The following is a 27871-nucleotide window of genomic DNA, read 5'->3' as shown; positions in this document are numbered from 1 at the left end:
AGGCCCTTGTACCACTACAGTGCAGCCTTTGGCCAGAATCCAGCCTGAGAACAGCAGCGATGAGGCATACCCTGACAATGCTGATAGCTGGAAGCTATCAGCTGATTATGTCCCACAGCTAAGTAAAGTCCTTTTTTTACGGGGCACCCTGAGAGGAATATCTACATGGATGTCACAGCCAGAGATGGACTCCTAGGAAGGGTTAGTCCTTGAAATGACTTCAGAGGCATTCTACTCTAAAACATCCTCTAAAACTTTGACATAACCCCTGAACTCTGCCATTCAAGTGTCATCTCTTTTACGATATTAAAGATCTTTCTTTGGAATTTCTGAGATTCTCAGAGTATTTTTTTAAATACATGTACACACCTAGACTAAACCCATTCGTGCATATAAAGAGAAAAAATTCATGACAATTGTGGCAGTATTGCATAACTAATGCTATGGGTGTTGGGGTTTGACAGCCCTGGATATGAGTGCTGGCTAAAGGAGCAAAGAGTTAACTGAAAGCAAGACCCCCAGAGGAACCAGGCAATGGTTGACCTGTTTGTTTGAGTTCAGGAATGCAAAAGGAAGAAGAGGAGGCTAAAAAGAAGCAAGGCAGATATGGGATTCATACTGAGTATGATTCTGACCCACAGCAGGAATGTTAAGATTGCCCAGTTTGTTACTCAGTGACCCAAGCACATTAGCCCTTCCAAAGGATCCTGCTGGAGAGAAAGGCCTTTCAATACATAGAGTCCATTCCAGGCAGACAGCACTTAGTGGAAGGATGTGAGCTGTTCATGCTGAACAGGCACCTATGGCTTTCTGGACCCTGCTTGGGCAATATGATAGATAAGATAGAATCCCTATGCTAAATTTCACAAAGACAGAGAAGTAAATGTTCAACTTCAATCAAGAGTACTACTAAATATGTAAGAACAGGGCACTGTGGGGTATCTCAGTAGAGCCTGAAATCCTTCCTGAGAGTTCAGAGGAACTTGTTTCAAAAAGGGAAATTCAAACAAAATTCTAACATTTTTTAGATTTGGCCAGAATAGGGAGAAAGGTTTACAGGAAGAAGTATATGCAAAGGCTAAGAGGAGGAAGTATAACATGTTTGGGAACTGCCAGGGGTTTGGTATGCCTGGAGCAAAGAGTCTGAGAATTAAAAGAGAGGAAATTGAGAAGCATTGAGAAATGTGGCTGGAGTGCTAGTTACGGGCCAGATCCCGAAGGGCATTGCTTGTATATTAAGAAATTTGTATTTCATCCTGAGGGCAATAGGGAGTCACTGAGTTATTAGCACAATGCCCAGCACATAGAAAGCACTGATTAATATTACTGGTTATTCTATCATTCATTCTATAAGTGTTTACTGACTATCTAAAGGACTATGTTCCAGACACCTTCCTACAATGGGATTTTTAAAAATAGTGAATAAAATCTGGAACTAAGTATTTTTTCTTGGAGATGTCTAATATCTAATGGGAGAGTTAAACATCAATAAAAACTAACACACAAATGTAACACTGAAACCAAATTAGTGCTATGAAAGAGGCATGCCTAGTACTGTGAGGTTTCTGTGAGGAAGTGGCAATGCCCTGAGATATAAAAAAAGAGTAACCATGGCTAAGGAAAGCAGGTTAGTGGTAAGAGTGCTCAGCAATGGGAAAAACTTGAATAGAGACCTTGAGGAGGGGGCTTCCCTGGTGGCGCAGTGGTTAAGAATCTGCCTACCAATGCAGGGGACACGGGTTCAAGCCCTGGTCTGGGAAGATCCCACATGCTGTGGAGCAACTAAGCCCGTGTGCCACAACTACTGCTAAGTGCTTGCACCTAGAGCCTGTGCTTCACAACAAGAGAAGCCACCGCAACGAGAAGCCCATGCACTGCAACGAAGAGCAGCCCCTGCTCTCCACAACTAGAGAAAGCCCACATGCAGCAATGAAGACCCAATGCAGCCAATAAATTAATTAATTAAAAAAAAAAAAAAAAAGACCTTGAGTAGGGATGATGCATGGCTTGAATAAGAGACAGAAGTTCAGATACCTTGAGTCCCTGAAGCCAAGAGAGTATGGAAAGAGATAAGGCTGGAGGAAGAGGCAGGAGTATTCCCATGCAGTGCTTATAAACTAGTGGTGACAACTTTAGCTTTCATTGTGGGAGTAATAGGGAGATAGGGAATTTTTTAATCTGGGTGCTAGGAGAGGTAAAAGAGATATATGATGTAATTTGACTCCTGAAAAGATCTGTCATGTTATAGTATGAATAATGGCACAAGGGAGGCAGGGGAACCTTTGGAAACAGAAATTTTGAAAATGAAAAGAGGTAATGGCAACTTGCACTTTGATGATGGCAGTGAAGATAAGCAAAAGAAGCAGTTTTGAAGACAATTATCAAAGTAACAGGACTTTGATGGATGATATATCATATAACTGGGTGAATGATGCTGTCATTTACTGAGATGTGAACTCTGAATCAGACTTGGGGAAAACATGAGTTCAGCCTGAAATATGTTGAAATTTAGCTGATATAAAATATATATATATGCAATATATATATATAAAGTCTGTGTGCAGTTGGTAACTGATCCTATGAGCAGATGAACTAACCTAGGGAGGAAGTGTAAAGTGAACTAATCAGATTTGCTTTATGCAAATGTCACACAGGCTACAGTATAAAGAATGGATTGGAGTCAGAATTCCCAAGATGGCAGAGCAGAAAGATTCTGAGCTCACATTCTCTCATGGGCACCGCAAATTTACAACTACTGACACAAAACAACTGTCAATGAAAAAGACAGGAGTCTACCAGAAAAGAGCTTTTACAACTAAAGGTATAAATAATGAATCACAAGATGGATAGGAGGGACAGAATCATGGTATAGTCAAGACACAAAACTCCAGGTCGGCAACCCACTAAAGGAAAAATAATTACAATTCCAAAGGTTGTCCCCAAGGAGTGAGGGGTCTGAGGTCCACATCAAGAGCTCCCAGCCCACAGGTCCTGTGCTGGGAAGATGAGTACTGAGAACACTTGGCTTTGAAGGCCACCAGGGCTCAATTTCAGAGGGCTGGGGGAAATAGAGACTCCACTCTTAAAGGACATACACAAAATCTCATGCACTCCAGGACTCAGGGCAGAAGCAATAATTTGAAAGTAGCCCAGGTCAGACCCATCTGCTGACCTTAAAGTGTCTCTGCAAGAAGCAGGAGGCAACTAGAGCTCACCCTGGGGTCATAGACACTGGCGGCCACCATTTGGGGAGCTCGTTCCACCATGTGGACACTGGTGCTGGTAAGAGCCATGTTGGAATTCTCTCTAGTTTATTGGCCTCAGGACCCAGCCCTGTCCCCACTCTCCAGCCTGTAGGCACCAGTACTGGAATGCCTCAGGCCAAGCAACTAACTGAGCAGGGACAGAGCCCCACCCACCAACAGACAGGATGCCTTAAGATCCCCAGAGTCAACAGCCACTCCTGGACACAGCCCTTCCCACCAGAGACCCCTGGGACCCAGCTCCACTCACCAGTGGACAGGCACCGCCCCAGAATTCCCAGGGACCCAGCTCCACCCACCAGCGAGTGTTAACACTTATCTTTCTCAAACTATTCCAAAAAATTTTAGCAGAAGGAACACTTCCAAACTCATTCTGTGAAGCCAGCTTCAACCTGATACCAAAACCAGATAAAGATATGCTAAAAAAAAGAAAAAGGCCAACATAACTGATTAACATAAATGCAAAAATCCTCAAGAAAATATTAGCAATGCAAATCCAACAATACATTAAAAGAATCATATACCATGATTAAGTAGGTTTTATCCCAGGGATACAAGGATGGTTCAATATCTACAAATCAATCATTGTGATACACCACATAAGAAATTGAAGAAGAGAAACCATATGGTCATCTCAATAGATGCAGGAAAAGCTTTTACCAAAATTCAACATCTGTTTATGATAAAAATGCTCCAGAACGTGGGTATAGAGGTAACAATAAACATTAAAGAACACATTCTTAAACAACAAATGGGCCAATTAAGAGATCAGAAGGGAAATTTGAAAATATCTTTAGACAAATGAAAATGAAAGCACAACATATCAACATTTATGGCATGTAGTCAAAGAAGTGCTAAATGGAAGTTTATATTTGTAAATGCTTACATTAAAAAAGTAAAGGTCTCAAATTGACAACCAATTTTATGACTAAAAGAACTAGAACAAGAAAAACAAACTAAGCACAAAGCTAGTGGGAGGAAGGAAAAATAATAATGATTAATAATAATATGGAGATTATAGAAGAGATAAAGAAATTAGAAAATAGAAAAAAACAATAGAGAAAATCAATGAAAACAACAATTGGCTCTTTGAAAAGATCAAAAAATTGAAAGAAAAGAAAAAAAAAACTTTAGTTAGACTAAGAAAAAAAGAAAGAAGACAAATAACCAAAAGTATAAATGAAAGTGGATGGCTACCAATATCACAGAATTTTAGAGAAAGAAACTGCTATGAGCAATTGTATGGCAACAAACTGGATAACCTGGATGAATAAGACAAAATCTGAGAAACAAACAACCTACCAAAACTGAATTATAAAGAAATAAAAAATCTGAATAGACCTATAACTCACAAGGAGATTGAATCCATAATCAAAAATCTCCCAACGAGGAAATCCTCAGGGCCAGATGTTTTCACTGGTGAATATCAGCAAACATTTAAGAAAGAATTGTCACCAATACTGCTCAAATTTTCTAAGAAATTGAAGAGAAGGGACCATTTCTTAACTCATTCTATGAGGCCAACATTATGCTCAAATCAAACTCAGACAAAGACACTACAAGAAAAGAAAACTACAGACTAATATCCCTTATGAATATTGACGCAAAAATCTACAACAAAATACTAGAAACCTGAATTTGACAGCATAATAAAAGGATTATATGCCAAAACCAAGTGAGATTTATTCCTGGAATGCAAGAATAGTTTAGTGTACAAAAATCCATCAACGTGGGACTTCCCTGGTCGTGCAGTGGTTAAGAATCTGCCTGCCAATGCAAGGGAAACAAGTTCAATCCCTGGTCTGGAAAGATCCCACATGCCACAGAGCAACTAAGCCCAAGCGCCACAACTACTGAGCCTGTGCTCTAGAGCCCGCGAGCTGCAACTATTGAGCCCTTGAGCCACAACTACTATGCACCTAGAGCCCATGCTTGGCAACAAGAGAAGCCACTGCAATGAGAAGCCCCACACCAAAATGAAGAGTAGCCCCCACTCGCCACAACTAGAGAAAGCCCACGTGCAGGAACCGAGAGCCAATGCAGCCAAGAAATAAATAAATAAATAAATAAATAAATAAATAATTTTATTTTTAAAAATCCATCAATGAAATACATTAACAAACTAAAGGAAGAAAAAAATCACATGATCATTTCAATTAATGCAAAAAAAAAGAGTATTTGAAAAAATTCAATACCTGTTCATGATAAAACACTGCTCAACAACTTAGGAATAGAAGTAAACTATCTCAACATAATAAAGACCATATATAAAAAACCCACAACCAATATCATACACAATAATGTAAGCTTTTCTTCCAAGAGCAGGAAGTAGAAAAACATGCCTGCTTCCACCACTTCTATTTGACATAGCACTGAAAGTCCTAGCCAATACAATTAGACAAGAAAAATAAATAGAAAACATATCAGTTGGAAAGGAAGAAATGAAATTATGCTTGCAGACATCATGATCTTTAGGGTAGAAAACTTTAAAGACTACAAACACACACACACACACACACACACACACACATAGATACTCACACACCTCAGAACAAATGAATTCAACAAAATTGCAGGACATAAAATAAACACACAAAAATTAATTACAGAGTGAGAAAAGATGGTGGCAAAGTAGAGAGACGTGGAGTGCATCCCTCTCCACAGATGCATTGGGAATACACGGAAGGACGCAGTAATTCCCACAGAGAACCAGCTGAACACCAGCAGATGGCCTCGGACACCAGAAAGGACTGCAGGGAGCCTGACATAGCCGGTAGGGAGGCATCTATGACGGCTCAAAGAGGGTGAAGTGGTGGAGCTGTGGCAGACGGGAGGGAGTGAGATACATACGGAGGGTCCGCAGCGCAGCTCAGCATTCCCGGACCGAGACATCGATCCGCGGCTGAACGGAGGGTCCAGGAGTGGGAGCATGGGAACCGGAGAGCTGGTTCAGGGGAGAAACATTGTTGCCAGTAGGGTGATGGACCGAGAGGACAGGAGGGAGGAGGTCCGCGGAGAGGAGTGCCCGTCCCTGAGAGCTGCCCGGCCATGATGGCGGCTGGAGGCTGCAGGCTCACGGGCGGGGGGGGGGGGGGGGGGGGGGAGGAGCCTCGCGTGTAGCCTCTCTCTCTCTCTTTCTGCGCCTCTGCAACAGGCAGTGGAGAGACGCCCGTGGGCCACCTAAGGCGCTCAGGGATAACAAGCATCCTCAGGCGCTCGGGCAGGGCTAGATTAAAACCCCTTGCAACGCCAGCAGCAGGGAGGCTGCCAAGAGAAAAAAAAAAAAAAACAGCAACAGCAACAACAACAAAAAAAATCCGAGAGAGGCCCAACTCTAAGACTTTCTGTTTACACCTGAGCCACTGGAGTCCCTCTGCAACAGGCACCTCCAAGCCTGACTGAAACAGCAGTGCGCCACTGCTCACTCACTCCCAGGAGAAGGAGCCACTATTGTACCCTCTCCCTCCCCACACACCAACGCTTACAGACGAACAATAAAGGAACCTCTGCTGGTCACAGAATAATGCAAAAAAACCCAAGGCAAGGAGAAGGACACTTACAGCTGAGATGCTAAGGAAACAGAAATAGTAGTATCAATACCTATTGAACTGGTCCATTCTGGGATCAGTTCTGGATTTTCTTTTTTTTTCTTTTTCTTTCTCTCTCTCTCTCTTTTTTTTTTTTTTTTCTTTATTAAATACGATCTTAGCCCTAAGGGATCTACAAGTTTTATAACATAATTTTTTAATGATATTTTTTATTCTTTTTTTTTTTTTTTGCCTTTTTATATACTTCTGTATCTAGCTAAGTTTTTGGTAGTACGGACAATATATCTCTCATACTTTCCTTTCATCCCTATCTTTTATACATTTCTATTCCTTTCTTTTTATTTGCATATTTCCAACCACATTACGCTCTTCTGTTCCCCTTTCTTCCAGCCATTTTAAGTTTATTTTATCTTAAAATACTTATAAGCAACACTATCGGTCTGCTCAGACTCCTTGCTCTATTCACCAGATGACGCACTGCCTTGGTATTTAATATTAGGCTTTTGTCTTTATCTTAGTTCTTAGTACAGTTGTCTAATTACATTCTGAGAATCTCCATTCTCTCTGGTGGTACTCTGTCTCTTTTCTATATTTGATCCTAGCTTACAAAATCTCCCTGGATTAATGTTTGTATGTGTAAGGTGTTATTTCTTTGTTTGTTTGCTTTTGCTTTTGTCTCTGATTTGTTCTGTTTCAGGTGTCAATTTCTGCTGGGTTTCTCTTTGAATATCTGATAGCACACTGGGGTTCTGTCAGGTCTTTCTAGAGCCTTATGTCCTAACGGATTCAGTAATTGTGTGTCTTATACATGTATGTGTTTCCTAGACTTAATATTCATTTAATCCAATACTTGGACATTAGTCTGAGGCTCGGACAGTCTTCTATAAACACCTCTATCGCCAGGACAAGCAACCCCAAAAGGTTGGACAACCATGAGGAAACAAAGAAACACCATGCAGGCAAAGGAGCAGGAAAAAATCCCACAAGACCAGATAAATGAGGAGGAAATAGGAAAAATGCCTGAAAAAGAATTCAGAGTAATGATAGTAAAAATGATACAAAATCTCGATAACAAAATAAAGTACAAGAAACAGTTCATAAGAACTCAGAAAAACAAACAGCAATGGATAACAAAATAACTGAAATTAAAAATACTCTAGATGCTATAACCAGCAGAAGGACTGAGGCAGAAGAACGCATAAGTGAGTTGGAAGATAGAATGGGGGAAATAACTGCCACAGAGCAGGAAAAAGAAAAAAGAATAAAAAGAATAGAAGACAGTCTCAGAGACCTCAGTGATAACATTAAGCATACCAACATTCGAATTATAGGCATCCCAGAAGAAGAAGAAAACAAGAAAGGGTCTGAGAAAATATTTGAAGAGGTTCTAGTGGAAAACTTCCCCAACATGGGAAAGGAAATAATTAACCAAGTCCAAGAAGCACAGAGAGTCCCATACAGAATAAACCCAAGGAGAAATACACCAAGGCACATATTAATCAAACTGATGACAATTAAACACAAAGAAAAAACATTAAAAGCAGCAAGAGAAAAGCAACAAATAACATATAAGGGAAAACCCATAAGGATAACAGCTGACCTTTCTACACAAACTCTGCAGGCCAGAAGGGAATGGCAGGGTATACTGAAAGTCCTGAAAGAGAGAAACCTACAGCCAAGAATACTCTACCCAGGAAGAATCTCATTCAAATTTGAGGGAGAAATCAAAAGCTTTCCAGACAAGCAAAAGTTAAGAGAATTCAGCACCACCAAACCAGCCTTACAACAAGTGCTAAAGAAACTTCTCTAAGTAGGAAACACAAGAAAAGGAAAACACCTACAAATACAAACCCAAAACAATTAGGAAAATGGTAATTGGAACACATATGTCAATAATCACCTTAAATGTCAATGGATTAAATGCTCCAACCAAAAGACACAGACTGGCTGAATGGATACAAAAACAAGACCCTTCTATATGTTGCCCAAAAGAAACCCACTTCAGACCAAGGGATACATATAGACTGAAAGTAAAGGGATGGAAAGAGATATTCCATGCAAATGGAAGCCAAAAGAAAGCTGGAGTAGCAATACTCATATCAGACAAATTAGACCTTAAAGTAAAGACTATTACAAGAGACAAGGAAGGACACTACATAACGATCAAGGGATCCATTCAAGAAGAAGATATCACAATGGTAAATATCTATGCCCCCAACATAGAAGCACCTCAATACATAAGGCAAATGCTAACAGCTGTAAAAGCGGACATCGACAGTAACACAATAATGGTGGGAGACTTGAACACCCCACTTACATCAATAGACAGATCATCCAAACAGAAAATAAATAAAGACACACAAGCTTTAAATGACACATTAGACCATCTCGACTTAATGGATAATTTTAGGACATTCCATCCAAAAACAACAGAATACACCTTCTTCTCAAGTGCACACGGAACATTTTCCAGGATAGATCACATCTTGGGTCACAAATCAAACCTCGGCAAATTCAAGAAAATTGAAATCATATCAAGCATCTTCTCAGACCACAATTCCATGAGACTAGATATCAATTACAGGAAAAAAACTGCAAAAAATACAAACACATGGAGGCTAAACAATTCACTCCTAAACAACCAAGAAGTCACTAAAGAAATCAAGGAGGAAATCAAAAAATATCTAGAAACAAATAACAATGAAAACACAACAACCCAAAACCTATGGGATGCAGCAAAAGCAGTTCGAAGAGGGAAGTTTATAGCAATACAGTCCTACTTTAAGAAACAAGAAAATTATTGAATAAACAACCTAACCTTACACCTAAAACAATTAGAAAAAGAAGAACAAAGAAACCCCAAAGTGAGCAGAAGGAAAGAAATCATAAAGATCAGAGCAGAAATAAATGAGAAAGAAAGGAAGGAAGCAATAGCAAAAATTAATAAAACTAAAAGCTGGTTCTTTGAGAAGATTAACAAAATTGATAAACCATTAACCAGACTCATCAAGAAAAAAAAAGGGAGAAGATGCAAATCAACAGAATTAGAAATGAAAAAGGAGAAGTAACAATGGACACCTCAGAAATACAAAAGATCATGAGAGACTACTACAAGCAACTATATGCCAATCAATTGGATAACCTGGAAGAAATGGATACATTCTTAGAAAAATACAATCTTCCAAGACTGAACCAGGAAGAAATAGAAACCATGAACAGACCAATCACAAGTACAGAAATTGAGGCAGTGATTAAAAATCTCCCAACACACAAAAGCCCAGGACCAGATGGGTTCACGGGTGAATTCTATCAAACATTTCGAGAAGAGTTAACACCTATCCTTCTCAAACTCTTCCAAAATATTGCAGAAGGTGGAGCACTCCCAAACTCATTCTACGAGGCTACCATCACCCCGATACCAAAACCAGGCAAAGATGTCACAAAAAAAGAAAACTACAGACCAATATCACTGATGAATATAGATGCAAAAATCCTCAACAAAATACTACCTAACAGAATCCAACAGCACATTAAAAAAATCATACACCATGATCAAGTGGGGTTTATCCGTGGGATGCAAGGATTCTTCAATATACGCAAATCAATCAACGTGATACATCATATCAACAAATTGAAGGATAAAAACTATATGATCATTTCAATAGATGCAGCAAAAGCTTTTGACAAAGTTCAACATCCATTTATGATAAAAGATCTCCAGAAAATGGGCATAGAAGGAAATTACCTCAACATAATAAAAGCCATATATGAAAAACCAAAAGCCAACATCATTCTAAATGGGGAAAAACTGGAAGAATTCCCTCTAAGAACAGGAACAAGACAACGGTGTCCACTCTCACCATTATTATTCAACATAATTTTGGAAGTGTTAGCCACAGCAATTAGAGAAGAAAAAGAAATAAAAGGAATCCAAATTGGAAAAGAAGAAGTAAAATTGTCACTCTTTGCAGATGACATGATATTATATATAGAAAACCCTAAAGACTCTAGCAGGAAACTGCTAGCACTAATTGATGAGTTTAGTAAAGTAGCAGGATACAAAATTAATGCACAGAAATCTCTTGCAGTCCTATACACTAACAAAGGAAGAGCAGAAAGTGAAATTAAGGAAACTCTCCCATTCACCATTGCAACAAAAAGAATAAAATACCTAGGAATAAACCTGCCTAAGGAGGCAAAAAATCTGTATGCAGAAAACTTTAAGACATTGATGAAAGAAGTCAAAGAGAACACAAACAGATGGAGGAACATACCCTGTTCCTGGATTGGAAGAATCAACATCGTGAAAATGACTGTACTACCCAAAGCAATTTACAGATTCAATGCAATCCCGATCAAATTACCAATGGCATCTTTCACAGAACTAGAGCAAGAAATCTTACGATTTGTATGGAAACGCAAAAGACCCCGAATAGCCAAAGCAATCTTGAGAAGGAAAAATGGAGTTGGTGGAATCAGGCTTCCTGACTTCAAACTATACGACAAGGCCATAGTGATCAAGACAGTATGGTACTGGCACAAAAATAGAAAGGACGATCAATGCAATAGAATAGAGAACTCAGAAGTAAGCCCAAACACATATGGGCACCTTATCTTTGACAAAGGAGGCACGAGTATACAATGGAAAAAAGACAGCCTCTTCAATAAGTGGTGCTGGGAAAATTGGACAGCAACATGTAAAAGAATGAAATTAGAACACTTCCTAACACCATACACAAAAATCAACTCCAAATGGATTAAAGACCTAAAGGTAAGGCCAGACACTATCAAACTCCTAGAGGAAAACATAGGCAGAACACTCTATGACATCCATCAAAGCAACATCCTTTTTGACCCACCTCCTAGAATCATGGAAATAAAATCAAGAAGAAACAAATGTGACCTCATGAAACTTAAAAGCTTTTGCACAGTGAAAGAAACCATAAACAAGACTAAAAGGCAACCCTCAGAATGGGAAAAAATAATTGCCTATGAAACAACGGACAAAGGATTAACCTCCAAAATATACAAGCAGCTCATGCAGCTTCATACCAAAAAAGCAAATAACCCAATCCACAAATGGGCAGAAGACCTAAATAGACATTTCTCCAAAGAAGACATACAGATGGCCAACACACACATGAAAAGATGCTTAACATCACTTATCATCAGAGAAATGCAAGTCAAAGCCACAATGAGGGATCACCTCACACCAGTCAGAATGGCCATCATCACAAAATCTGGAAACCACAAATGTTGGAGAGGGTGTGAAGAAAAGGGAACTCTCCTGCACTGTTGGTGGGAATGTAAGTTGGTACAGCCATTATGGAAAACAATTTGGAGGTTCCTTAAAAAACTACAAATAGAACTACCATATGATCCAGTAATCCCACTCCTGGGCATATACCCAAAGAAAACCATAATCCCAAAAGAAACTTGTACCATCATGTTTATTGCAGCACTATTTACAATAGCCAGGACATGGAAGCAACCTAAATGCCCATCAACAAATGAATGGATACAGAAGATGTGGCATATATATACAATGGAATATTACTCAGCTATAAAAAGGGATGAGATGGAGCTATATGTAATGAGGTGGATAGAACTGCAATCTGTCACACAGAGTGAAGTAAGTCAGAAAGAGAAAGACAGATATTGTATGCTAACTCACATATACGGAATCTAAAAATGGTACTGATGAACTCAGTGACAAGAACAAGGATGCAGATACAGAGAATGGACTGGAGAACTCAAGGTATGGGAGGGGGCGGGGGGTGAAGGAGAAACTGAGACGAAGCGAGAGAGTAGCACAGACATATATATACTACCAACTGTAAAATAGTCAGCGGGAAGTTGTTGTATAACAAAGGGAGTCCAACTCGAGGATGGAAGATGCCTTAGAGGACTGGGGCGGGGAGGGTGGGGGGGATGCGAGGTGGGGGGAGTCAAGGAAGGGAGGGAATACGGGGGATATGTGTATAAAAACAGATGATTGAACCTGGTGTACCCCCAAAAAAAAATTAAAAAAAAAAAATCATACCAGACAAAAGAATGAAAGAGGCATACCCTGAAAGACATACTCTATCAATAAATAGTTGACTTCTGGTGTGCAATTATAAGTGCATTTTTCTATGCTACTAAATAAATGTACCAAGTAGGCAAACCCTGAGATGCAAAGGCTAAAGTGATTTACCACTGTTATTTTATGTGTCAACTTAGCTGGGCCACAGTGTACAGATATTTGTTTGTTATAGAATAAATGTTTGTGTTCCACCCCCCCAAAAAAATTCATATGTTAAACTCTACCCCTTATGTGATGGTATTAGAGGTGGGGCCTTTGAGAGGTAGTTAGGTTCACTGAAGTCTTGAGAATGGAGACTCCATGTTTGGGATTAGTGCCTTAATAACAAGTGGAAGAGACTTCTCGCTCTCTCCCTCTCCTCTCCCCACAATGTCAAAATACAGCAAGAAAGCAGCTATCTGCAAACCTGAAAGACAGCCTTCACCAGACACTGAATCTGCCAGGACCTTGATTTTGGATGTCCCAGCCTCCAGAAGTTAGAGATAAATTTCTATTGTTTAAGCCACCAGTCTATGGTATTTTGTTAAAACAGCCTGAACAGACTGAGATAATGGTCAAACATTATTCTAGATGTTTCTGTAAGGCTGTTATTGGATAAAATTAGCATTTAACTTGGTGGCCTTTGAGTAAAGCAGATTGTCTTCCAGAACGTGGTTGGATTAAAGTCCTGAAAGGAACCAAAATCTGACCTCTCCAACAAGAGGGAACTGGACTCCACCTGCAACATACGCTCTTCCTGGATCTCACCCGGCATGACTGATTTTGAACACGATCTGCAACTCTTTCCTGAGTCTCCAGCCTGCCAAGCCTCCCCCATTGAATTTTGGACTCACTAAACCTTTACAGTTATGAGCCAAATCCTTAAAATAAAAATCTTTACATATACACATCCTATTGGTTCCGTTTCTCTGGAGAACCCTGACAGAGACAACCACAAAGTATTCAAATTCTCTGGAAAGTGAATTGCCTCATTAATACAATTAATGATAATTATAATAGTAAATATTCACTGAATGCTTACCAATGTCCTGGCATTGTTCTAAGTGCTTTACAATTTAGCTCACTGATTCCTCACAAAAATGTTGTGAAGCTATCTTCCCCTCTTTACAATTGTGGACAGAGAGAGCACACCGCTCAGGGTTACACAGCTTAGTAGGTGGCAGAGATATTCATGAACTCATGAATGGTGTTTCACAGCCCACCCACCTAACCATTAGAATAATGGTTTTCAACAAAGGAACAATACTCTGCAAAGACATGATCCTAAAAATCAAATGTCATATCCTTTTCATCTTGAATATAAATCCCCCTGACCCTCTGCTTGGAATGATCTTTCTCTCATTGTGCACCTTGATTTCCCTATCCCCAGATGCTCAGTACCCTCAAATTTCTGAGCAAGACTACTCACTATGACCTTCATCCTAAGTCTGCCTTCACTTGAAAAGCCATAATTGCAAATCTTCCATTCTTTTTAAGTGGCAGAGGAGTCTGGTGGAATGTGTGTGATATCTGGAGTCAGAAGTCCGAGCTCATTCCTTGTTCTACCATTACTAGATCTGTGAGCCATGACAAGTAACAAACTCTCTTAGTTTCCTCATTGGTAAATGGGGAATATAACATCATCTACCCCAAATGAATCCCATGAGGATAATAGGAAATGATGCCTGGAAGGAAAGTGCCTAGCACAGTTCCATGCTCACAAAAAACACACAGTAATATTTACTATTTTCCAGCCCAAGCACTAACCAGCCCTGAGTGACATTTATTCTGGGCTCTGTTCTTTCTTTAACACATTAACATGATAGCTTTAGCTTCTAAAAGGAAGCTCTTGCTTGCAAGAAAACATATTTTCATTTCAGGGCCTTTCTAGTAATAAAATGTCTTATCCAACAATAAGACCTTACACATTAGTGTGTAATAGACCTTCTTTCACCTACACTCCACTTACCACCCCAAAAGGCTCACCTCACAGCTGAGGGCCCACCATTCTAGCAGAGTTTAAATTCCTAAGGAAAGTATAATAGTAAAGGACAATAGAACATGCAAATTCCCAGTGTGGGGAGGAAATAAAAGGCATGCAATCGAGCATTTCCATTTAAATGGCACTTCAGAGTCAACTGGTATCAAATTGATCTTATAATTTAAAAAATTCTGTCATGATAGTATTGCTCACCCAGTGATACAAGTTAGAAACTGAGATTAATCAAGGATTCCTCATTCTCCCTTGTAATTTCATGATTGATAATGCAGTTACATCCAGGCAGTGTTTTCTTGTACATATTTCAAATTCCTTCCTTTCTTACCCCTCACACAATAAACATCCTAACCACCCCTATCAACCCACACACACTATACACTTTCCTGGGTTTTCTGATTCTTACAGTTTTATAAGTTGGAAATAGCTAATAAAAATGCAAAATAAATCTTGCCTATAGACAAGTAATCCAAGACAACTTAGGTTTCAGAAAGTTTGTGCGAGATGGGTACCGAAACAACTCACAGAAGAGCATAAACAGAAGCGTTTGGATACCTGCAAATAAAATTTGGACTGATACTCTAAGGAAGAAGAAAGCTTCTCAAAGAGAATCATTACTGGTGGTGAGACATGGATTCATCACTATGAGCCTGATAGTAAACAGCAGAGTATGGAATGGAAACATCCTCAATCGCCAAGAAAAAGTTCAAAAGTCAAACATCAGCTGAAAAATTGATGCTTACAGTTTTCTGGGATTCTGAAGGGCCAGTACTGGAACATTATCAGGGAAAAATGTTCAACAATTAACAGTACTTTTTACAGTGAGATGCTTATTGAAGAGCTGAAGCCTAAACTTTGGATTAAATGCAGAGGACTGCTATCCAAGGTCACTGTGATCTTGCATGACAATGCACGTTTGCACACTTCTGCCCACTCTGTCAACACTCTGCAAAAACTTCATTTTGAGGTGTTAAAGCATCCTCCCTATAGTCCTGATCTTGCTCCATCAGACTTTCCCCTGTTTGGTCCCCTGAAAGCAGCCCTACGAGGATGAAGATTCACTTCTGATGAAGAAGTGAAGACAGTGGTGCATTTGTGACTCACAGCTCAGCCTAAAACATGTTTTAATGAGGGAATACGAAAGTTTGTTGACAGATGGACAGTGTATTGAAAAGCAAGGAGAGATCATGTCGAAAAATGATGTATTTGTCTTTTTAAAAGTTAATTAAAACAAATTCTACAGCCAAAAAAAAATTAATTACACTTTTATATACTAAAAATGAGCAAATTGAAAGGAATTTTTTAATTGCATTTACAATAACATCAAAAACAATAAAATAATTAGGAATAAACTTAATCAAGGAGACAAAAGACATACATTGAAAACTATAAAATGTTGCTGAAAGAAATTAAAGATTTAAATAAGTGGAAAGGATTCTGTTCATGGGTTGCAAAACTTAATATTGCTAAGATGTCACTATTACCCAAAGTGATCTACAGATCCAATGCAATTCCTATCAAAATTTCAATGATATTTTTTGGAGGAATAGAAAAAGTCCACCTAAAATTCCTGTGAAATGTCAAGGGGGGCTCAAATAGCCAAAACAATCTTGAAAAAAATGAATAAAGTTGGCAGTCTCACACTTTCTGATTTTAAAACTTACTACAAATCCACAGTCATCAAAACAATTTTGTACTGGCATAACAACAGACACATAAACAATAGAATAGAATAGAGATTACAGAAATAAGTCCTTGCATATATGGTCAAATGATTTTCAACAAAGATGCCAAGACAATTCAATAGGGAAAAGATAGTCTTTTCAGTAAGTAGTGATGGGAAAACTGGATGTTCACATGTGAAAGAATGAAATTGGATCCTTACCTTACACTATATATAAAAAATAACTAGAAACGGATCAACTACTTAAACATAAGAGCTAAAACTATAAAGTTCTTCAAATAAAACAGTGGCAAATCTTCATGATATTAGATTTGACAATGATTTCTAGGCTATGACACCAATAGCACAGGCAACAGAAGAAAAAATAGACTTTGTCCAACTTCACCAAAATTAAGAAATTTTGTTCATCAAAGGACACTAACAAAAGAGTGAAAGGGTGACATAGAGATCTGGGGAAAATATTTGCAAATCACATATCTGATAAGGGATTGATATCTAGAATATATAAAGAACTCCTACAACTCAACAACAACAAAAACAAACAACCTGATTTAAAAATGGGCAAAGGACTTGAATAGATATTTCTCAAAAAATGTATATAAAAGGTCAATAAGCACATGAAGAGATACTCAACATGACTAGTCATTAGATAAATGCAAATCAAAACCACAATGATGTACCACTCCACACCTATCAAGTGGCTGCTACAAAACAAAGTAGGTAACTAACACAAACTAACAAAAACAGAAAATAATAACTGTTGTCAAGGATGTGGAGAAACTGGACTTTTACATTGCTGGTGCGAATATAAAATGGAATAGCTATCATGGAAAATGTTATGGTGATTCTTCAAAAAATTAAATATGGAATTACCATGTGATCCAACAATTCCACTTCTGAGTATATACCCAAAACTTGAATAGATATTTATATACTTATGTTCATAGCAGCATTATTTATAGTAGCCAAAAGGTGGCAGCAACTCAAGTGTCCATCAACGGAAGAATAGATAAACAAAGATGTGGGACATACAATGAAATATTGTTCAACTTTAAAAAGACAGAAAATTTTGACACATGGTACAACATGGATGAACCTTGAACATATTATGCTATGTAAAATAAGTCAGTCACAAAAGAACATGTATTGTATGATTCCTAGAGTAGTCAAACTCATAGAGACAGAAAGTAAAATTGTTCTTGCCAAGGACTTGGAAGCGGGGAACAGCGAGTTAGCATTTCATGGGTACAGAATTTCAGTTGAGGAAGATGGAAAAGTTCTTAATGGGGGTGATGGTTTCAGAATAATGTGAATGTATTTAATGCTGCAGAACTATACACTTAAAATGGTTAAAATGGTAAATTTATGCTATGTATATTTTACAACAATAAAAAAAGTTACAAAAAATGTGGGATACAACTAAAAATTGTGCTTAAAAACAAATTTATAACATTAAATGTGAATATTGAAAAAAGACTCAAATTATTGACTTAAGCTTTCATATTAATCTTTAAAAAGAAAAGAAAATTTAAACTAAAGATGCAGAACACAGGATATAACAAAGATTAGAGTAGGAAAATCAATCAAATAGGAAACATAAAACTGAAAGAGAAAAGTTAATGTAATCAAAAGGTGATATATTTAAAGGATTAATGAATTGAAAAATCATCAATGCTAGGAATGAGAAGAGTGATATTACAACAGATCGTATGAAAATTAGAATAAAAGTAAAGGAATATTTTGAACAAGTTCCTTTCAGTAAATTTCATAACCTAAATCAAATGGACAAATCTGTGAAAAGCACAAATTATGAAAGCTCATTCAAGAAGAAACAGACAAAAAAAATAGCTCTATATCTATTTTTAAATTAATTTATAGTTATAAACCCTTCCACAAAGAAAATATCAATCCCAGATTTCACCGGTGAACTTTGCCAAATGTTTAGAGAAAATATAATGTCAATTCTATACAAAATATTTTTTAAAAAAATAGAAGAGGAGGGAGTAGTTCTCAACTTTATGACTATTACCCTGATTGGGGGAAAAAAAAAAAAAAAGCAAGGACAATAGGGAAAAAAACTAACTCCATCTCAATATTTCTTACGAACATAGACACAAAAATTTTTAGCAGAATGTTAGCAAATTGAATTCAGTGTATTAAAAAGGTATACATAATGACCAAAGAGATTTTATCCCAGGAATGTAATACTGGCTTAGCATTCAAAATCAACGTAGCTTACAATTAACAGCCTAAGGAGAAAAAAACATATAACAATTGTGATGGATGAAAATAAAATGCTTGGACAAAATCTCAGGGCAAACTAAGATAGGGAAACTTCCTCAATTTGATGAAAGACATCTACACAAATCTTAATCCTGTCATCATTATTAATGGTAAAATAGTGAATACTTTTCCTCCCAAGATTAGGAAGAAGGCAAAGATGTCTATTCTCACCATATTCATTCTAGATTGTATTGGAGGATGAAAAGGTCACGTGCAGAAACATTAGTAGACAGTCCTAGCTGAGCTGTTAGTATCAACTGCCAGCCATGTGAGTGATTCATCTTGTATGTCTAGCTCAGTTGAACCTTCGAATGATTCTAGTCTCAGCCACTATTTGGCTGCAACCTCACGAGCAACTCCAAGGAATAATCACGCAGCTGAACCAAGTCTATCCACAGAAATCCAAGAAAAATCAAAACAAAATTGTTGTTTTAAGCCATTAAATGTTGAAGTAGTTTGTAACCCAGCAATTGACAATCGGAATAAAAAATATTTACAATATGGGAATATATGTATAAATACAGCTGATTCGTTTTCTTGTATAGCGGAAACCGGCACAACAGTGTAAAGCTATTATACCCCAATAAAGATGGAAAAAAACAAATAAGTAAAATAAAATAAAGTAAAATATACAAAGAATTTTTAAATTTTAAATAAAAGGAAGAAAATAAGGGGAAATCATACATATGAGGGGATGTTTGCCTTTATATGTGTAAGTTACTGTCAGGAGTCTGCAATTTTAAGAGAACATTTTAACCAATTCAAAAAAAAAAAGTAGTTTACAATAGCAAAAAATAAACCAAATGATATTACTTAGGAATAAACTTAATGAAACCTCCAGAAACTGCTGAGAAATTAAAGAAGCATGACCACACTGCAGCTTTTTCTGTCTGTAGGCATCCAGCAACGGCTAAAAAATGCAGTTTCTAGTAGCTGTGTTCCCAATAGGTGAGTCAATCCGTGTGCTCTGGGGACCTTGCTGCTAATAGATTATTCTTTACAAAGCCAGCTTCTGGAACAACAGTCTGTCCCCATTTTGCTGCCCAAGGAAAGATTCTCCAAGGATAAAGATGGGGAGATCTGCAATCTTTCTTCCTTCCAAGATCAAAGGAGACTCTAGAGTTTTGTCTAAACTACAGAAAGACTGTATACAAAATCCACGCCCCTTACAAAATGCATCCTATTCTCTGATCTGAATGCAGTTCCTGGGCACTCAGTCTACTGCAAACATAACACTGCACTGGGCTGACTCATCAGTACTGTGGGAGGGGTGTCAGGAAATGCCATCAGCCACCGATAAACCAGAAATGCTACCTGGTTGCACATGGTACCTCAGACACACTGCCACTTTCAAATGTATCACTGTTTGAAATATATCACTATTTTTCAGTCCTTTCAGTGCTGAAAACCTTGACAGAAATCTTACTTAATTCCTTACAGCAGCCTTTTTTTTAAAATTCCAAAGTTGCAAAGATTCCCAACCATTCTGAGAAAGTATTTTTAGCCCCATTTTTCATATAGAAAAACTGATTCATAGATTTTCTATGTTCTATCTGAATTTAAAATCTTTGCTTGGTTCATCTCCACTTTGCCTGTGCTTGCTTTCGTCCCTGTTTGCTGACTTATCTGTGTTCCGCATTAGACCACGAGATCAGCCAGAACAAAGACTATGCCTTATTAATTTTTATATCTCTAGGAAATAGCATCGTGCTTAGGTCTTAATCACTATTCACAAAATGTCACTTACAGTTCTAGATTAGAAGTTGTATCACACATATCTTAGTCTAAGTACTATCTCCCTCAACCAGACTGTAAGGTCCTGGAAGGCAAGGGTCGCATTTTATTCACCTTTGCATTCTTGGCATCTAGCTCGACGGCTGGCACACAGTGAAAGTTTCACAGCAGAATGAGTGACAGATGCAACTCACCCAATTGCCCTGGTCTTCACTAACTGGCAGTAAAATTCCCAAAAGAGCTGTAGAAAGCAGTAAGGGTATTAGTGAAATAAGAGTCTGTGAATAATTTAGTAATTAACATTGTCTATATTTGCATTTATTTGCATAATGCTTCTTAACTTATGAAGTGTTTCCATATCCATTTTCTTACATAATCTTTCCAAGATTCCTGTGAGATACAAAAAAGCAAATGTTATTGGCATTTTATAGAAGAGATTCTGTGTCTTGCCCAAAGAAGCAAAACTGGGTAGGGGTAACGTTAGAAATAATACTCAGACTTCCTGTCTTCCTGTGTAGAGCTTTTCACTGGATCACCCTTCGACCAAGATGAATAACTGAGCATTCACTTTGGAATCCAACCATTTATAGCTGTGGGCCTGCAGTCAGGTCTTTTAAATTTTTGAACTTCAAGGTCCTCTTTTGTAAAATTGCAATAGTGATTATTCACCTGACTTCCCCAACCAAGTTACGTTTATTAAAATACGTATTAATATTAATGTAAGTTAATATAATTTAATGTATTAATTTAATAACAGGATTAACTTGTATTACTAGAATAACATTAATATTTATTGAGTCATATTTATTCTTTTTATTAGAAATGAAAGTGCAAAGAAGATAAAATACTGACTGAATCCAATGTGAAAGTATTAAAATTCTGACAAAGAAATAAGAAATCTTCCCCCAAAAGCAGAGAGATTTAAGTAATATCTTTCCTAAATTCTGCTCCTTGCTTTCTTCCTGAGCCTAACACTTTAGTGGGGTAGAGCTGTCTGCTATCCCAAAGCAGCCCTCATCAATAATTTAGGAAGCCTCCAGTTTAGCTGGCTCTCTCTGCCCTACAATCCAGGATTTGAGCTGCATTGCTGGTTCTTTAACCCGGCTGTTCACTATCACAGTAAGAATGTCTTTTGGTAATTATTCATATTTATGTAAACTATCTCATATATCCAAAAACAGGAGCTGTTTTAGATGGTTCTTCCGTGAGCTTGCTAACTGCCAGACAAAATGTCACACCCATTTGCTAGCTAGTGACCAGCATGACCTCTAAAATAGATGGTAGTGGGAAGCTACTACAGAGCACAGGGAGATCAGCTTGATGCTTTGTGAAGACCTAAAGGGGTGGGATAGGGAGGCTGGGAGGGAGGCTCACGAGGGAGGGGATATGGGGATATATGTATACATGTGGCTGATTCACTTTGTTGTACAGCAGAAACTGACACAATATTGTAAAGCAATCATACCCCAATAAAGATTAAAAATATATATATTACCACCTTATGATGTTATGGACAAGTGTCAGATGGTTTTTCTAGTTCTGAAGAAAACTTTATTAACTTCCTAGGATTTCGAGGGTGATCAAATCTAATTTGTAAGAAGTCCACAGGCCTATGAAAATGTCAGGAATTCCTTGCTGAGGAACAAATGTAAATGGGTCAACTGGTGAGTCTGAATCCACTCAAATTTCTCACCGCCTCCAAAATAAATCCTCAACTCCAGCAAGCAGCACTATTCACCTACTTCTAGCATCCTCTCTGTGCCTGTGATTCAACTCACTCAGACCTAGAAAGTCTTTGCAACTCCTCTCCCACCATCAGAATAACAGTTGCCATTCATTACTACCTAATAGGGGGCATCTGTATTCCCACACTTAAGTCACTAAAGGAATTGTTGTCTCCATTTTACAGGTGAGGAAACTGAGGCTCAAGAAAGCTAAGCAGTATATTCAAAATACATGAGCGACAGAACCAGGATTTAAACTCTGTTTAACTCAGATCCATGCTCTTCCCATTATGCTTCTTCTCTCAGGACTAGTTCAAAGCCCACCTCCTTTCAGAAAGTCTCCTTGGAGCATGCAACTCTGAACAACCCCTCACACTTCTTTCTTCTCCACTCACTGACTACTTAGCACACCTCCCCTGGTGGTGACTCTTGGTATAATGCTATCTTCCACTCAGCCACACAATTTTTGAGGACAGAATATGCTCTTATATTTCTTATATATCTTACCTCTCTTCCACTGTTTTTTTATCCCATTAAAATAAAAATTTTTGGTAAGGACAAACATCTACTTGGATGTCCTATTGATCGTTGCATACCTTTAGATGTTTTGAATAGTACTGTGTACATAGTAGACTTCTAAAAACTAGATGTTGACATGAATATAAATTGGATTTAGACTAAATATCTATTTGAAAGGTGAAGAAAGTAGGATGCGAAGAGGTTAAAAGCCAAAATTCTCACAGAAATTTTCTGACAGAGCTAGGTCTCTTGATTCACTGATGAGTGGATTTTTTCCCACATTATACCTAGGGTGACCTTTCGATTTATTGTCCAAACTTTGACATTTTTAAGAGTCAAAGTGAGTAATATTTAAACTTATTCTAGGATAATAGGCATAAACTAGAATATATCTTCATCTAATTATTCTTCACTGCCTTTACCAATGGCAATAATGGCTGCATATGCTTATAGACAGTGCATACAATGTGCCAAGTGCTGTTCTGAGTTTTAAATACTATCTATGATGTATTTATAGATATAAATATACATATAAAACAACTTGTTTAATCTCCATAAACAAGGACTATTATTATTCCATTGTATAGGTGAGAAAACTGAGGTGCAGAGGATAAGTAACTTGCCTAAAGTCATACATCTAACAAATGTTGGAGCTAAAGATTTGAACTCAAATAATCACAAGCCATTGCTCTTAACCATCACAAAATAGAAAGCAGGTACTCAATAATATTTGATTGCTGCTTATTCCTAGCTAAGATCACTTCCCTTGGTCAAGGAGCCATTTTTGTGGCATAGTAGAAAGAGACCAGGGTCAGAAAACAAAAGAAATGGGGTCCAGTGTCCACCCACTCTCTGAACCACTAGGTCACACTCCTCAGTTTTTCATCTTTAAGAGTGTTAGACTACTCTTGAAGTCTACTAGCATGAGAAACTCCATTGACAGGATTGACAGATATGGTTTTACTTCAGGGTTTAGCATGGACTAGCTCCTGATGGATACTGAGAGAGAACTCACCTTGGTCTGAGTCCTGAGGGACAATTGTCCTTGACTTCTGAGGGCCTTGATGACAATATGCCAGGTTACTCACAACAGCCTGTGAAATTGGTACTGTGTCTCCAATATCAGAGGGGAAAGAAGAAACTCAGGAAAGCTAAATGATTTACCCAAAGTCACACTGTTGTAATGAAGTATATGGAAGAACTTGGACTGAAACCCAGTCTAACTCCAAATTTGTAATCATTGCACTAGAGCACTCTGGCACAGAAATATCACCTTAATTTACAAACAAAGCTTGTTTTTCCAGCTCCTCGATTTCATGATTCAGTAGTTCTGTCAGTCAGAAGTACTCGCATCCAGAAAGGACAAGAAGAATTTCTTGGAGGAGGGGGGCGGGGCAAGGCAAGAGAAGAATTCCATCCAATTCAACCAGTTTTAGTACCTGTGCCATTGCTACTGCTCACACATATTTAGAAACCAGACATGATTAAGATGTTTATGGAGACACCACAAAAGTATATTGCTGAATTTCTGAGGCCCTGTGGTTGCCAGGGAAACAACGATCTTCTCTTACTTACAGGAAAGCTTCTTGAAGAGTGGGACATGACTCAGAGATACCAGGAATTGGAGTCTTTACAGGGAAACTGTTTGTGTGAAGCATGCAGAGTCATCACTACATACATGTGCGACCTGAGTTTCCCAAAGTCCATCTCCATCTCCCAAAATTGTTGCTGCACTAATGCTGGGGTATGGGCCCCACCCCTGCTCTTCAGTCTGCTGAGGACAATGGGTCCCAAGCCCATCTGGTTTCTTTAGAAATCTTCCCCCCTTTTCGTGAGAGGCACCAGGAGCAGCACAAAAGGTCACTTTAGGGGATAAGCAGGACTCTCAGATATAGATCCTAAACTATTTCCCTGGTCCACCTTAGAACTGGCTCCATTCCTGACCTTCTTTGTTGCTGCCTTCTCGTTACAGTTTCTGTTTATGTCCCAATTTCCTTTCTGCTCTGACCTACAACATCTGTTCCATTCCTGGAGTTCTCTGTCTTCCCTCATCCAGAATTTGGGATTCTGCAAGACAACCCCTCAAGAGACAGTGTTGCCCCAACCCCTGTTTCCATTTCAGCTCTCAGAAACTTTCAGGTAACCCTTGCCCTTTCCCTAGTAGCCAGGATCCCTATGGGGCAGAGTCAGCTCATAGAAAGGATTTTAATAGTCACAATTCCAGCGCTCAGCCTGATCACACCCTCCCCTCTCTACCATCTCAGTAAGTGGACAGCCAGTCCTTGCTGTCCTGCTTGGGCAGCTCCCTGTCAACCAACTTTGGACAGCTGCAGCTGTCAGAGTGTCTCCTCATTGGTCTCACTGATACTCCTCCCACAGGCCCTTAAGTCCTAACTTCTGTTTTCAGGCTTCCTTGTTCCTCCTTTTCCTCAGTCTGAGTGATGTCTACTTTGGAAATCTGTCCTTTCCATGCCCATATTTCTACTTTTCACAGGAAAGTGGTAGCTTTCTGACCAGCTTTATTAGCATTTCCTGAGTTAGATACTCTCAACTCTTCCATCAAACAACCACTGGTGAACATTGCCTTGGAGGAAAGAGAGCCCCTTCCCTTCTCAGCTACAAGAGTATCTGCTCCACTTCATGCCATTAAACCAGACCAACCACCCAGAACTCTAAGAACTACTCTGTAGTGGCCAATAACAATGAACCTTGGACGTTCCAGCCCCATTGATGACAATGTCTCTGAACTTTCCCTTCACCCTTCTCCTTCTCTCCCACTTTTGGAACTGTCCTTCATCTCCTTGATTCCCAGTATCCAGAATCTGCCCCATGCTAGTCACACCTTGGAATGAAACCCAGGTTTGCTTTTTGGCACTGCTCCTGACATTATTTCTCTGATAAGTTGTGTGTTCACCCTCCCCAAGGTGTTAGCTGGCTTGCCCAGTTACCTACACAGTTTGAACTAGGCAGGCACCAGTGCATACACTATGCAATGTATCGTTTTGAAAGTACAGCTAGCCATGTAAGAGCTACTTTAGTTGTGACACCAAAAAAAGAGCATGTGTGGGAGTTACAAGCCGTGGCCCTGCAAGGCTTCTTTTAGTTGGTGGGAGCTTCTCAACTAGGTTCTAGCTATCATTTCATGCTCATGCTTTTGTCTGTTTTCCAGGCAGACAAGCTGATTTCCAAAGCCTAACACAGAGGCAAAGGACCCACTGTACATCCAGAATCACTAACCTCCTTCATCATCAGCCTCAAAGAAGTTTCTGTGGATACTGCAGCTAGCCCTCCAGCACACAGGCCAGAGGACTGATAGCCACTGAATGAAACCTCACTATGCAGAGATTAGTTGCACCTAACAAAATTTTAGCCAGAAAATTTTGTTTTCATTTTCAGAGGTAATAATCACCTGACTAAAAAAAAATATAGCATTTTAAACAATACTCCAACAGTAGTTTTGCATCCATCACACAGAAGTCTTGTTAGACACGTACCGTGTTTGATAGACTCAGAATCTAATCATAAGCCCATATTCCAAAATATCCAGCTGAAAACCCAGGTGGGAGAGTAAGTCCGTGGAAGGACCAAATGAAAGCAGCAGAGTTTTATCCTTAGAAGTCACGTTGTCACAGTTCTTAGTCACCAATGTTGGCTTGTCAAAAGTAAAAAAGAAAAAAAAATGTATGTGTATGTATATATATACATATACATATATATATATATATGTGTGTATATATATATATATATATATAATTAAAAACTGAGGCATGTTAGGCACTTATCAGTCTTTTTCCCCAGGAGAAGAAAAACTCCTCTAGAGGTAACTCCCTAGCCAGCCATGAAGGGTCAACAACTGAGCTCTGTGTTCTTGTTCTCCCCACACCCCTTCACCCCTTATGTTTCCCCTGTTTTGAGTGTCTCATCCTTCTTCAAACATGACTGAACCTATTCTAATATCTGGGCCTGGATTCCTCCATCCTACTTACAAGACCTCTCATCTTTGCCCTTCCCAATTCTTCCCATCTGTGAATTCCCAACTAAAATTTCTCCTCCCTCAAGAAGGCTTCCTAAATAAACTCAACCCCCAAACTTCTCCCCTCTTCACCCACAGTGAACACTCACTGTGCCAGTAAATTAGGCATAAAATTGGTCCTTCCTTAGCACATTCTCTCAGGTTGTCGTCTCATTTAACTCTTAAATCTCCTAATTTAAGGCTGATTTCACTCACTTTCAGAGACTTGGGCAACCACTTCACATCCATTAAGATGGCTCTTATTGGAAAAACAGAAAATAATAAATGTTGGTAGGGACATGGAGAAATTGGAATTCTTGTGCACTCTTGATGAGAATGTAAAATGGCATAGCCACTGTGGAAGACAATGTGTCAATTCCCTCAAAAATTAAACATAAAATTATCATAAGATCATATGACCCATATTACCATATGATCATATGGTAATAAAATTACCATATAATGTATGTGAAAGGAATTAATGCCACTGAAGTCTACACTTAAAAGTTGTTAAATTTTGTTATGTATATTTTACAAAATAAAATAGAGAAAAAGATTGAGACTGAAGGAAGAAAAATTAACTTTCTTAATGTCTCCGTGCTAAGTGATTTTCATAGACTATCTTTTTTTAATCTTTGTAACAACCTTGATTGTAACCCCATATTTCAGGTGAGCAAATGAAGTTGAGGCTGAGAAGATCAGCAATTTTCCTAGGTTTTCCAACTTGCAAGAAATGCAGATTTGAACTTAGGTCTATCTGACCTATGACCACTGCTCAACGTTTCTCTTTCCTTATCCTTGAGCTCCATCTCTTCACATACAGCTTAATATCCTGAGTGGGGGAATGTGCTTTAAATGTTGGTGCCTCCACACTAGCATAGCCAAAGCTAAAATAGGTGCTCCTTAACTGTTTACTGAACTGATTCTCCTCCTCACTTAGAAAGTGAATGACCCAGAACTGGAGGGCACCTGCAGTGTCCTTTTTACCTGAGATTATGGACTCGACTCAATGCAAATCTGTGATCAGCCAGGCTGCCAGGCTGT

The sequence above is a fragment of the Hippopotamus amphibius genome, chromosome 7 (genome assembly GCF_030028045.1).
Source record: "Hippopotamus amphibius kiboko isolate mHipAmp2 chromosome 7, mHipAmp2.hap2, whole genome shotgun sequence".
NCBI classification, from domain to species: Eukaryota; Metazoa; Chordata; class Mammalia; order Artiodactyla; family Hippopotamidae; genus Hippopotamus; species Hippopotamus amphibius.
This window is presented reverse-complemented; position numbering follows the sequence as displayed.